The sequence below is a fragment of the Ovis canadensis genome, chromosome 2, assembly GCF_042477335.2.
Source record: "Ovis canadensis isolate MfBH-ARS-UI-01 breed Bighorn chromosome 2, ARS-UI_OviCan_v2, whole genome shotgun sequence".
Lineage (NCBI taxonomy): Eukaryota > Metazoa > Chordata > Mammalia > Artiodactyla > Bovidae > Ovis > Ovis canadensis.
The window spans coordinates 71,417,896-71,431,418 of record NC_091246.1 but is presented as its reverse complement, the minus strand read 5'-3'; the positions used below and the strand labels follow the sequence as shown (position 1 = coordinate 71,431,418).

The window sequence follows — 13,523 nt, the reverse complement described above, 5'->3', positions numbered from 1 at the left end:
ACTGGGTTTTTTGTGTACTTTGGTTTTCTTACTCAATTTCCCCTGCTTGTCCCTATCTAACCAGACTGGGAGGACACACGGAGCTATTTCACCTTCTTAAATAAAGGGTATGTATACATATATATATGTGTGTGTATGTGTGTACATGTATACATACATATATATATTCAAATTTATTTTGGGCTGTGCTGGGTCTTCTTTGCTGCACAGTGGTTTTTTCTCTAGTTGTGGTCGTGTGCTTCTCATTGCGCTGCCTTCTGTTGAGCACGGACTCTGGGGCACACAGGCGTCAGTAGTTGTGGGCACACCAGTTTAGTTGTTCCCCACCCCGCCCTGCCCTGGCCATGTGGAATCTTCCCAGACCAGGGATTCAACTGGTGTCTTCTGCATTGGCAGGTGGATTCTTTACCTCTGGACCACCAGGAAAGCCTTGAGTTTATATATGTTATTAAAAGTTTTGATCTCCAGTGACTCAAACTCTGCCCATTTCAATAGGACCAGCTCTGACTATTCTATTGATGATATGAGAAGTAGAGGGGTCCTGCCTAGCTGCAATCCTCTTGTCTTGGTGCTCCAGGGCATTTATCAAGGTTAACATTAGATGGGATGTTTATTAGAAACTTACTGCATCCTGGAGATGGAGAGGAAAATTCCAGGTCAGAGTACGCTTTGCTGGGACTAGAGGATACCCAGATTGTGACTGGTCAACATGAAGGGGTTTAACTCTATGTATTGGAAGAGACTTACACACAGTTCATTTTGAACTCTATTTTGCTCATCCTTGGTTATACATTTGATACAAACTGCAGCAGCCACACTTGTGTTGCCTGTGAAATTGAGCTGAACTCTGCTTTATGCCATTAGTAGTAAAGATGCATGCAAGGCATTAAGGGATGATGGAAAAAGAGGCGTGTGGCAATTTCAATGATCTCAGGGTTCTGAAAGAACATGTGATAGTGAGCTATGTCACTGACAGAGAAAAGGTGGTAGAGGGGATGCATGGAAGAAATATGAAAAGGTACAATGTTAACATAGTTATGCAGCTCTTAATATTTTATTAATACTCAGAGCTAAATATATATAAGATGAACACTTTTATGGTATAATAAGATTTACCTTTGACAAACACATTTTACTTTCTATATCTCCAAAGGATATAAACAAACTGTTGGTGAACTTAGCTGCGGCTCTATGTGCAATCCTGCAGCTCTCTTGTTGAATCCAAAGGAAGCATAACTTTCACTGGCTGTGTCACTTGAGCAAATCTCAGTACCTCTCTGTGCCTGCCTTCTGACCTACAAACAGAACACAAAACCAGCTCACATAAAGTCAGAGTGCTCTGTGGCCTCAAGGGCCAGCTCTCTGCAAAGTGCTGATTACTGGAAGGATAGGTTGTAAGGAAGAGTGAATTTGATGAACATAGAAAGTAACCGATGAATTTATCATGAGTGGAGACAGGTAGAGTTGAGCTAAATAGGCTCAGGGAGGTGGATGCTGCTGGATTCAGAGCCTACAGGCAAATGCTCAGGCAACCCCATTCCTGCAATCCACCACCTTCATTCATTTGTTGAAGCAACAAATGTTGAAGCAACACACACTGAGCATCCCTGGGTAGCAGGTACTATGCTAGGCAGTGGGTATGCAGAGATGCTTCTTGGGTAAAGCTCAGGATATGGTGGGGAGGCAAACTGCCATGATTGTAATACCCTATGCATAGCACATGCTTAGGCTTCAAGGTGTTGTAAGGTTAAAAGGAAATAGTAGCTAATATGACTGGCATAGAAAGGAATCAGAAAAGGCTTTCCAGAGCACTTGTCTCTGAGCTGAAATCATATTTTTACCAAACAATTCCAGTTCTCTTTACTGCTGGTCACATGATAGGATTGCACTTTCTGGCTCCCATAGAGTTAGGTGGGGCTGAAAGACCAATTTTGGCCAGTTATTTGTGAGCAGAAGTGTTAAGGTGCCGCTTCTGGCCTGGAGCATTTGATGGGACTTGCATGAGACCAGAAGTGCTCAAGAAGTGGCTGCCCCGTGAGCCTGGCCTCTGAATGACTAGAATGACGAGTTCTCTGCTGTCTGCATGTCTCTGCCATGGTCATATAGAGTAGAGGTCAGTAAATGGCCAGGGACCTGTTTTTGGATGACCTTTGAATAAGAATGGTTTTTATATTTTAAAAAAGTTATAAAAAATGTAGAAGAAAATGCAACAGAGATTGCATGTTGCTCACAAAGTGTTAAAATATTTACCATCTGAGTCTTTTGAGAAAGAACTGGCTACCTCCTGACACTGAGTGAGAAGTAAACCTTTGTTGTCTTTATTTAGTGAGCTTTTCTTACCTCAGCATGACCTCTTGTTAGCTTGAGTGATACTCTGGGTAAAGGAAGACCCTGGTGCATGGAGGGAACAAAGGCAAAGAACATGAGTGCTGAAGGAAATTCAGGGGCTTCTGAATAGTTCCATGTTGGGGTTCCAGTCGGCTAACAGAGGGAAGTAAGGCTAAGGAAGAAAGGCAGGGACTGGATTATGAAAATGTGTATGTAATGCCAACACTTTTTTTTTTCATTAAAAGTATCTTTTTATTTTTAAAAATGTATTTGTTTGGGCTGTACCGGGTCTTAGTTGTGGTGTGTGGAATCTTTAGTATGTGGCATGTAGGGTCTAGTTCCCTGACCAGGGATTGAACCCTGATCCCTTCATTGGGAGCACAGAGTCTTAACCACTGGACCACCAGGGTAGTTCCCCCACAATCTTTTTTTTTTTCTTTCAGTTAAAGCGTAGTTGATTTTGGAGAAGGAAATGGCAGCCGAATCCAGTATTCTTGCCTAGGAAATCCTATGGACAGAGGAGTGTGGTAGGCTACAGTCCATGGGGTCACAAAGAGTTGGACACAACTGAGTGACTGAGCATACACACATAGATGATTTATAACGCTGCTTTAGTTTTAGGTGTACAGCAAAGTGATTCAGTTATACATGAGAATACATGGATATTCTTCTTCAGATTCTTTGCCATTATAAGTTGTTATAAGATTAATTAAATATAGTTCTCTGTGCTGTATTGTAGGTCCTTGCACATCTGTTTTTTTATATAGCAGTGCATAGCTATTCATTCCACACTCCTGATTTATTTATGCCCTGCCCAACCCCTTTTATGCCAATATTTTTGACTTGACCCTGTAGGCCATGGTGAAGACTTGCGATGGATTTTTTTTTTCCCCATTAAAAAAAAAAATTCTTTAAGTTATACAATTTACTGTGGAGCAATTATAAAATGCAGAGAAAAACTGCTTTTAAAATATACTTTCAGTAACCAGAGATACTGTTAACATGTCTATTTCTTTTCTTTTAAGAACATTTTTAGTTATATCCTCAGGTCACAGGATTGTATTGACATTATTATAATTGGTTCAGTTATGCCTGTTTTTACTTGTTGATTTTACTTTTGCAAAACCAAAGACCAGTATTCATGAGCCCAGTACTGCCTCCAAGAAATAGAATATTGACAGTAACAGACCTCTATCCAGGCATGTCCCCATCTCATAAGCCTTCTCCCTGGAGGGAAACCACTACCGTGATAGACTGTGATGAGATTTTGGGCATTCATTGTGCTTTAGAAAGTTCACTCTGGTGTGAAGTGGTCTGTTGAATGACTCCTTTGGGAAACAGTGTAGAATAAGACTAGAGGAAGAACAGTTAGAGGCCCTGGTAGTAAGAGAAGACACTGAGAAACAAGAAGAAGCTATTACTTGCAGTCAGAAATACTTGCATAATTCTTTCATGCGATTCCCACCCCCCCGCCCCCAGTTCTCTGAATGTAGCTTTTAGAACAGTATTTTCCAGCTGTGATCAATCCATAAGAATCCCTGGCAATGTGTGTTAAACGTGTAGATTCTTAGGCCCCTCTCTCGGAGACCCTGACTCCATAGATCCAGTGTGGAGCCCAAGAAGCTGTATGTGTAACCTTTCTCCAGGCAACTCAGGATCCGCAATGATTAAGAAACCTTCCTAGAGAGTGTCTTCTTCAATGCAAGTCTTAACTGCCAAGCAGTTTTACCTCTCACACCTGTATGTATAGATTTGACCAATTTTCCCATGGAGGGTGAGTTAGCCCACAGGCAAGGGGAAGGTTAGTGTTGGGTTTTTCTTTTATTTCAAACGCTGGAAACTAATAAATACAGGAGTCATCTTCAAGCCCTCTTGCTAGACTGAAGCCCTGATTACTGTGTTTTCTACTTCATAGCCTCACCGTAGGAAGTAAGAAGTGAAATGAACTGTCCCTTGTGGAGCATTCTCCTTCTAAAGTATTCTGATGGTAACTTTGCAGACCTCCACCTCACCATTTTCTAATTGTGTGGAGGCCAGTGGATTAAATGAGACTCATCCCTCTTTAGGCTTCCAGGTAGAATCTGCTGGTTTTAAACCCGTGGCTTATAAATTTTAGCTTTCGTGAGAGTCACCCGGAGGACTGGTTAAAACATGAATTGCTAGGCTCCATCCCAGAATTTGTGATTCAGCCTGTCTGGGGTAGAGCCAGAGCATTAGCCTTTCTAACAAGTCCCCTAGTACTATGTCACTGGTCAGAACCATCACTCTAAGTCCATCAGCATAACTGCCCTCTTCAGCTGCTGCTAAGTCACTTCAGTTGTGTCCAACTCTGTGCCACCCCATAGATGGCAGCCCACCAGGCTCCCCCGTCCCTGGGATTCTCCAGGCCAGGACACTAGAGTTGCCATTTCCTTCTCTAATGCATGAAAGTGAAAAGTGAAAGTGAAGTCGCTCAGTTGGGTCCGACCCTCAGTGACCCCATGGACTGCAGCCTTCCAGGCTCCTCCATCCATGGGATTTTCCAGGCAGGAGTACTGGAGTGGGTTGCCATTGCCTTCTCAGCCCTCTTCAGCTACTGTTATCCATTCAAGGGCCTCAGGGAGTCATCCTCTAGCCTTCTGTCCACTCTGATTGGATGCTTCAGCCCTAAGTACATTACTCCAGGCAATCCAGTTATAATGAAGCTCAGGATTTTTGCTTAATTAGAGAGGCACTCTTTTTTTTTTTTCCTTTTTACCAACTTATTTTCTTCAACCTTTCCCCAATATTGTTATTTCTGTTATTTTTAACTTTTATTTTTATTACAACATAGTTTATTAACAATGTTGTGTTAGTTTCAGGTATATAGCAAAGTGATTCAGTTATTCATGTACATGTATCTATTCTCTTTCAAATTCTTTTCCCATTTAGGTTATTACAGAATATTAAGCAGAGTTCCTTGTGCTGTGCAGTAGGTTCTTGTTGGTTATCTATTAGAAATATAGCAATGTGTACATGTCAATCCTAAACTCCCAATCTATCCATCCCCCTCACCCTTCCCTCTAGTAACCACAAGTTCATTCTCTAAGTCTGTGAGTCTGTTTCTGTCTTGGAAATAAGTTCATTTGTATCATTTTTTAAAGATTCTTTGTGTAAGGGATATCATACGATATTTGTCTTTTTCTGTCTACTTACTTCACTTAGTACAATAATCTCTAGGTCTGTCCCTGTTGCTGCAAATGGAAGTATTTCATTTTTAATGGTTGGGTAATATTCCATTGGTTATACATGTTCCATGTTTTCTTCATCCATTTATTTGTTGATGCACATTTAAGTTGCTTCCATGTCTCAGCTATTGTAAATACTGCTGTAATGAACACTAGGGTGCATGTAATCTTTCTCAGATATATGCCCAGGAAGTAGGATTTCTGGGTCATACAGTAGCTCTCCTGCTGCTAAGTCGCTTCAGTCGTGTCCAACTCTGTGCGACCTCATAGACGGCAGCCCACCAGGCTCCTCTGTCCCTGGGATTCTCCAGGCAAGAATAAATGAGTGGGTTACCATTTCCTTCCCATGGTAGCTCTATTTTTAGTTTCTTAAGGATCCTCTATACTGTTCCATATTGGGTGTACCAATTTACATTCCCACCAACAGTATAGGATGGTTCCCTTTTCTCCACACACTCTCCAGCACTTACTGTTTGTAGAGTTTTTGATGATGGTCATTCTGACTGGTGTGCAGAGATATTTCATTGTAGTTTTGATTTGCACTTGTCTGATAATTAGTGATATTGGGAGTCTTTTCATGTGCCTCTTGGCCACCTATATGTCGTCTTTGGAGAAATGTGTTTGTAGGCCTTGTGCTCATTTTTTGATTGGGGTATTTGGTTTTTTTGACACAGCCACATGAACTGTTCATAAATTTAGGGTACTAATCCCTTGTTGATTGCATCTTTGAAAATATTTTCTCCCATTCTGTAGGTTGTCTTTTCATTTTTTTTTTTTTATGGTTTCCTTTGCTGTACCAAAGCTTTTGTGTGTAATTAAGTCCCACTGGTTTATTTTTGTTTCTATTTCCATTACTCTAGAAATGGCTCAAAAAAATATTGCTATGATTTATGTCAGAGTGTCCTGCCTATGTTTTCTCTAAGAGTTTTATAGTATTCAATCTAACATTAATGTCTTTAACCCATTTTGAGTTTATTTTTGTGTATGGTGTTAAAGAATTTTTAATCTCATTTTTTACATGTAGCTCTCTAGTTTTTCCAGCACCATTTATTGAAGAGACTCTCTTTTCTCCATTGTTGTATAGTTTTGCCTCATTGTTGTAGATAAATTGACCATAGGTGTGTGGGTTTATTTCTGGGCTTTCTATCCTATTCCATTGATCTATATTTCTGTTTTTGTATCAGTACATTACTGTTTTGATAACTATAACTTTGTAGCATAGTCTGAAGTCAGTGAACCTGATTCTTCCACCTTCATTTTTCTTTCTTAAGACTGCTTTGGATATTTGGGCTCTTTTGTGTTTTTCATACAAATTTTAAGATTTTGTTGTTGTTGTTGTTCTAGATCTGCAAAAATGCCATTGGTAACTTGATAGGGGTTGCATTTAATCTGTAGATTGCCTTGGGTAGTATAGTCATTTTGACAGTATTGACTCTTTCAGTTAAGAACATGGTATATCTTTCCATCTGTTTGTGTCATCTTTGATTTCTTTCATAACTATCTTTTTGTTTTCAGAGTACTGATCTTTTGCTTCCTTAGGTAGGTTTATTCCTAGACATTTTACTCTTTTTGATGCAACAGTAAATGGGATTTTTCCTTAATTTTTCTTTCTGATACCTAATTTTTAGTGTATAGAAATGCGACAGAGTTCTGTGTATTAATTTTGTATTCTGCAGCTTTACCAAATTCATTGATGAGCTTCAGTAGGTTTCTAGAAGCATCTTTAAGATTTTGATGTGAGAGTTGGACCATAAAGAAGGCTGAGTGCCAAAGAATTGATGCTTTAAAATTGTGGTGCTGAAGAAGACGTTTGAGAGTCCCTTGGACTGCAAGGAGATCAAACCAGTCAATCCTAAAGGAAATTAACCCTGAGTACTCTTTGGAAGGATTGATGCTAAAGCTGAAGCTCCAATACTTTGGCCATATGATGCAAACAGCTGAGTCATTGGAAAAGACCTTGAGGCTGTGAAAGACTGAAGGCAAAAGGAGAAGAGGGCAATAGACGATGAGATAGTTAGATGGCGTCACTGACTCAGTGGACATGAATTTGAGCTACTCTGGGAGACAGCGAAGGCCAGGGAGGCCTGGCATGCTCAGTCCATGACATTGCCAAAAGTTGGTCATGATTTGGCAACTAAACAACAACAGCAGCAGCAATATATAGTATCATGTCATCTGCAAACAGTGACAGTTTCACTTCTTTTCCAATCTGGATAACTTTTATATTTTTTTCTTCTCTGATTGCTGAGGCTAGGGCTTCCAAAACTATGTTGAATAAAAGTGGCAAGAGTGGACATCCTTGTCTTGTTCCTGATCTTAGAGGAAATGCTTTCAACACCATTGACTATGATGTTAGCTGTAGGTTTGTTATGTATTGTCTTTGTTCAGGTACGGTGAGGTGTATGTTAAGGCATGTTTCCTCTATTGAAAGGCACTCTCTTATAAGCAGTGGACATTAAACCAGAACTTCTGTAGCCATTGTGCCACTATGAAGAAGCCAGTTTGAAGAACAACTGACTCATGGAGAAGAGGAAGCTGAGAGCATCAGGGGAACAGCACCCAAGCTGGAGCTGGAGCCCAGGTGTGATTCTCTTGAAAGCTTTCATTCTGTAGGGCTTTCACTTACCTTAGCCCATAAATTCCCTTTGTTGCCTAAGCCAGTTTGGATTGAGTTTTGTGTTGTTAACAAGTAACTAGTTGATAGAGGTGCCCTCTTGAAGGAAGTAGCGTGCATATGATGTACATACTGGGCAAAACTATGCCTGCAGACATATTTCCAGTGGAAATAACATGTTCACCTCTCTTGATGGGTTTTGGGAGAGGAATGCAGGTGTCATTAAGGACTAATCTTAAACAACTGCTCTCTTAGACATCCTGACCCAGTCACCTCCCACCCCACCTCAGCCTGAAATAAAGCACTCGATGTCAGTTAATTACAAATGAATCTTTATTGAGGGTTACAATCTCATAAGAACAATTTTTTTCTTAACATTCCAAAGTCAAAGACTTTTGCAGATAGTTTTTGAAGAATTTTAGAAAGTAAAAATGTGGCCAAATGTGGTAAAAACAGTTATGGTTTGAGAGAAACTCCAAAATGAGTTGAGTATGATGATGGGCCAGTGGTTCTCACTTGGGAACAGTTTTGCCCCCAGTGAACATTTTTAAGTTGTTCTGCCTCAAGGAGAGGTACTACTGTAGTGGTTTATGGGGCTGAGCCCAGGGCTGCTGCTGCTCACCCTACAGTGCACAGCACAGCCCTCACAACAAAGAATTATCTGGTCCAAAATGTCAATGGTGCCACAGTTGAGACATCCTGGGCTAGACTTAGGTACAGTCTGGTGATTCTGAAATGTATGAGATTATTTTTTGCCTCAAACAGGGTGGGGGAACATTATTTGGAACTCGGATGACTCACAAAAAAGATGTTCTCTCTTTGAACAACAAAAACAAAACTGGGTTTTGTCCAGTTGATAACAACAGTGAATGCAGTATCAGAGGGCACTGTGTAGATTTACAGACCTAGGAAAAAAACAACAGTAGAGTGCATTCAAATTGAGATAGATCAGTTCAGGCCATCCATATTCTGGCAGCATTGTGAACTCATAGCTTACTCCTTATAGGAAAGTTATGACCAACATAGACAGCATATTAAGAAGCAGAGATATTACTTTGTCAACAAAGGTCCATCTAGTCAAGGCTGTGGTTTTTCCAGTGGTCATGTATGGATGTGAGAGTTGGACTATAAAGAAAGCTGAGCACCAAAGAATTGATGCTTTTGAACTGTGGTGTTGGAGAAGACTCGTGAGAGTCCCTTGGACTGCAAGGAGATCCAGTTAGTCCATCCTAAAGGAGATTGGTCCTGGGTATTCATTGGAAGGACTGATGTTGAAGCTGAAGCTCCAATATTTTGGCCACCTGATGTGAAGAGCTGACTCATTTGAAAAGACTCTGATGCTGGGAAAGATTGAGGGCAGGAGGAGAAGGGGATGAGAGAGGGTAAGATGGTTGGATGGCATCACCGACTCAATGGACATGGGTTTGGGTGGACTCTGGGAGTTGGTGATGGACAGGGAGGCCTGGCGTGCTACGATTCATGGGGTGGCAAAGAGTTGGACATGACTGAGCAACTGAACTGAACTGAATTGAGGTGTGCTTTGAAAAGTTTTTATTTTGCGTGTGTTTTCATTTCAGGAATGATATACTTGACCATTTCTTCGGTGATAATTAATTCCTGTGATCTTTGTCCCAGATTTGATTGTTTTCATTTGTCATCAGTGTGATTTATAAGAGGTTTTAGAATGTATGGTTGTAGTTTAACACTCTTACAGTTGGAGTGTTTTGGAAAACAGGGGCTATGTGGTCCCTACTGTGCTAGTTAAGTAGAGATGCTTATTAGAACATAAGAATTTTAACCTGCAAGTTACAACTAATCAGTCAGTGAGTTGTAAAGTATGTACCATTTCACCATGATTAATTCCATTTTCAAACTTTTAGGGGTTTTGTGCAAGTGGATAGTTGATATATCTAATGTTTTTTACTTGGCTATGTGCATAGTTTAAATTTGTATTATATTGCTGCTTGCATTTCTTGAAGGACTGAGTTTCTAAATGGGTATGCAACCTGGCTCTTTGAGAAGGTTTAGTCCCAGTGTCTCTAAATCGTTTTAGAAAGATGTTTGTGAGGAGTTTGAATGCTGACAGCTGCATCTGGAGTATGGAGGGAATCCTTGGTTTTCAAGCCCACTTTTAGGGTTCTGTGGTGGTTTGGAGGAGGGACAAGTAATTCTGGACTCTTGAAGGATGAGGTGGCTTAAGGTGGGAGTAGATACCAGAGGGGTAGCCAGGTACAGTTGAGGAAGGTATTTGTGTATCATTTGAATTTGTATCCCATAAGCAGTTAGGGATACTAACCCAAACCATTCAGGGCTTTGGATTAAGAAATGATTGGATCAGATATTTGTCTTCAGAAATATGATTATTTGAGAAGGTGACCATGTCTGTATAGTATCTAGAGATCACCCTATGTGGTCCCTGTAAGCCTTTGTGCATTGAATGTGTACAGGGAGCCAGTGTAGGTTAACAGTCATGAGAGAAGATGCTGGAGCCAGTCTTCCTGGGCTCAAATCCTGGCTCAGGCACTTATTAGCTGTGAAATTTGGGATAAGTCATTTAACCTCTCTCTGTGCCCCAGTTTTCTTCACCTGAAAAATGGGGATAACAAGTACACTCATAACAATTCAGTGCACTCATACAAGTAAATCAGAAATCTGCCTGGCATATAATAAATGCTCAGGAATTATTAGCCACCATTGCTAATAGTAATAACATTTATTGCTGTTGTTATCAGTGGCTCCTGTGTGAAAGAGAGGCAAGGGGATTAAGGGTGCAGGCCCAGGATTGGGACATTGGACGGCAGTGGTTCTGGACCCTGTCTGCACACTAAAAATCCCCTGGAGAACTTTTAAGAATATCAACCCTGGAGTCCTACTTGAGATCAGTTCAACAACAGTGTCTGGAAACAGGGCCTAGGCATGAGCATTTTTAAAGCTTCCCAAGTGATTTGCATTCTAATTATAACTCACTTGGTGTCCTGCCCATGGGAGACAGAGGGAAAGCTGGGTGGGGAAATTTGAGTGGAATGCACCATGAGGGAGACAGGGATGTCCTGGTGGCTGCTGCAGAGGAAACACAAGCAAATCCCCTGCCAGCGTTCCAGAACAGCCTCCCTGTCCTCATGCTGTGTGTGCTGCCCCTGGCCTGGCCTCCCACGTTCAGCCAGATTTGTCCGCTGTAAGAGAGCCAAGGACCATGGGAGGTCAGAAGCACTGTGCAGCCAGACTGCTAGGACCCAGCTGGCATCTACCTGTCAGTGATGGGTTATGGATTATCTCCAGCCTCGTGCCTTTACGCATCAGCCTCCCAACAAGGACTTGCCGAGCACCTTCTGGAGCCCAGTTTGCATGCCAGGTGACTGGAGGGCAGCAACCAGATAGTGATGTGGCTGCCACTGGGGAGTGAGTTGCTATTGTGTTGTTTGCCTTTTCTACAGGAGCCAAAATTCAGGCTTGTTAAGTGGTAATTGACAGTCCTTTCTTCTAAGGAAGTTTCTTTTGGGTTTGCTGCCAATAGGAAGTGTATTATTCCTCTGAGCACTACAGCATTCATTTATCGAGTGCCCACTCAATTATGAGGCACGACAGAGTTTGCCATCTAAGAGAGTAAAGACCACTTAATGATTCCTAGAGTCAGAAGTCTGGAATAAATGAATAGACAGATCAAAGAGTTAAGGGGAATCCATTGTAATTGGGCAGGCACTTTAAGCAAGAGCTGGGTCTTCCACTGAAATCTTAAAGGAGCCTTTGAATAAGTTATGTGGCAGAGAAGATATCTTTTTGAACATTAAGCTACAGTGATTTCAACTGACCATCTCATAGGATAAAATGTGAGGGTTGTGGTTGTTTTGCTAAACCATGGTGGGAACACACACAAGCTTTGGTAGAAACTGGAATTCCATTTTGAGAACTTAAGCACTATTTCCCCCACCCCAAGAGAAATGGAATTCTCTCAGGGAGTATGTTTACCATAATCATTTTCTGGGGGCTGATTGTTTTACTGGATGGACAGTTCTTACTTGTGAGGGAAACAGAAAATCTTTACCCTTTGGGAGAGGTTTCCTTCTAGAGTTGAAGAAAGGTTCATGGTTCCTGATCCAAACTGAAGGACGAGTGATGGTTAATGACCCAAATCAGACCTTGTTCCTGGGATTTGTTTTGGGAAGAAGAAAACAGAAGGCCGCTTGGAAGCACACATCAGCGGTCTGCTGGAGATGAAGTTGGGGAGGATACCAGCACTGGATGAGGGAGCTTGGGAAATGAGACCTGGCTAAGAACTCTGTTGACTCTAATACTTCCCTTTCATCATTTTTTTTCTTCTGCTTTTTGGCTACACAGGTAGCATGTGGGATCTTGGTTCCCTGACCTGGGGTCAAACCCATGCGCCCTGCAGGGGAAGCACTGAGTCAACTGCTGGACCTCCAGGGAAGTCCTTACCTTTCACCTTCTTAACCATAACATCCCGAGGTCACCCATATCCTTCTTTGCAATCAAAACTTATTCCTTTCCTGATGTAAATACTAAACAAAAATTACAGTGTAAACAGTTGCCATGTTTGTGAAATGAAATTGAAATGTGGGAACAGGTATTTTAATCAGGTTCTTTCAGTGAAGTCCAGAAAGGTATCTCTTCGGTGAATAAGTGACAGAAAGGTCGATGAGTCATTGTTGAGGTTTCTGTCTTGAGTTTCCTTCACTCCCCTATTCTGTTAGTCAGAGGTTCCCACAAAGAACAAAGAGATGAGGGGAGAAAGGGCAGGCTGACTGAGCATAAAGACTATGCAAAACACTCCATAGAAAATCGCGAACTCCCGGAAGGTCTCTTCTTTTTATAGTGATTCCATAGGACTTGTCTGGCTAGTGGAACAGTTTTCTGAACATGAGACAATAACAAATAATGATGGTTTTGTCTTACATAGCGTGAGAAGAGTGTCTTGAAATTGTGCACTGTCTTTCTCCTGAGAAGGTTCAAAGTACTCGACAAATACAACATCCTTTCTCCCTGGGAGGAGACTAGACAGACTTGCAGGAGAATAATCTCTCTTCATCAGTTTGGAAGGAGCTCAAGCAGAGCTCAGCATCCTGACTCAGCTTAAGCAAGTGTCCCAGCCTGGTTGAGTTCTAAATCTCACAGAAAGATTGGTATTAATACGAAACATGGCCAGTTGAAGTCTACCTTGTGGTCCCTTGGTGAGCTCTGTGTCTCATGCTTTAAGAAGGCACACTGTAAGCTTTTCCTGTTTCTTATTCTTTTTTTGGAAGTCAGTCAGTACAGTTGCTCAGTTGTGTCTGACTCTTTGCAACCCCATGGACTGGAGCATGCCAGGCCTCCCTGTCCATCACCAACCCCCGGAGTTTACTCAAACTCATGTCTGTTGA

The 13,523-nt window shown here is 41.5% G+C and overlaps 1 long non-coding RNA gene across 3 annotated transcripts in view; it reads left to right on the top strand.

The window, feature by feature from the left end:
• The window catches only part of LOC138433573 (uncharacterized), a 315,433-nt gene that overhangs the window by 128,222 nt on the left and 173,688 nt on the right, over positions 1-13,523 (top strand). The gene's annotated exons all lie outside the window — the stretch shown is intronic.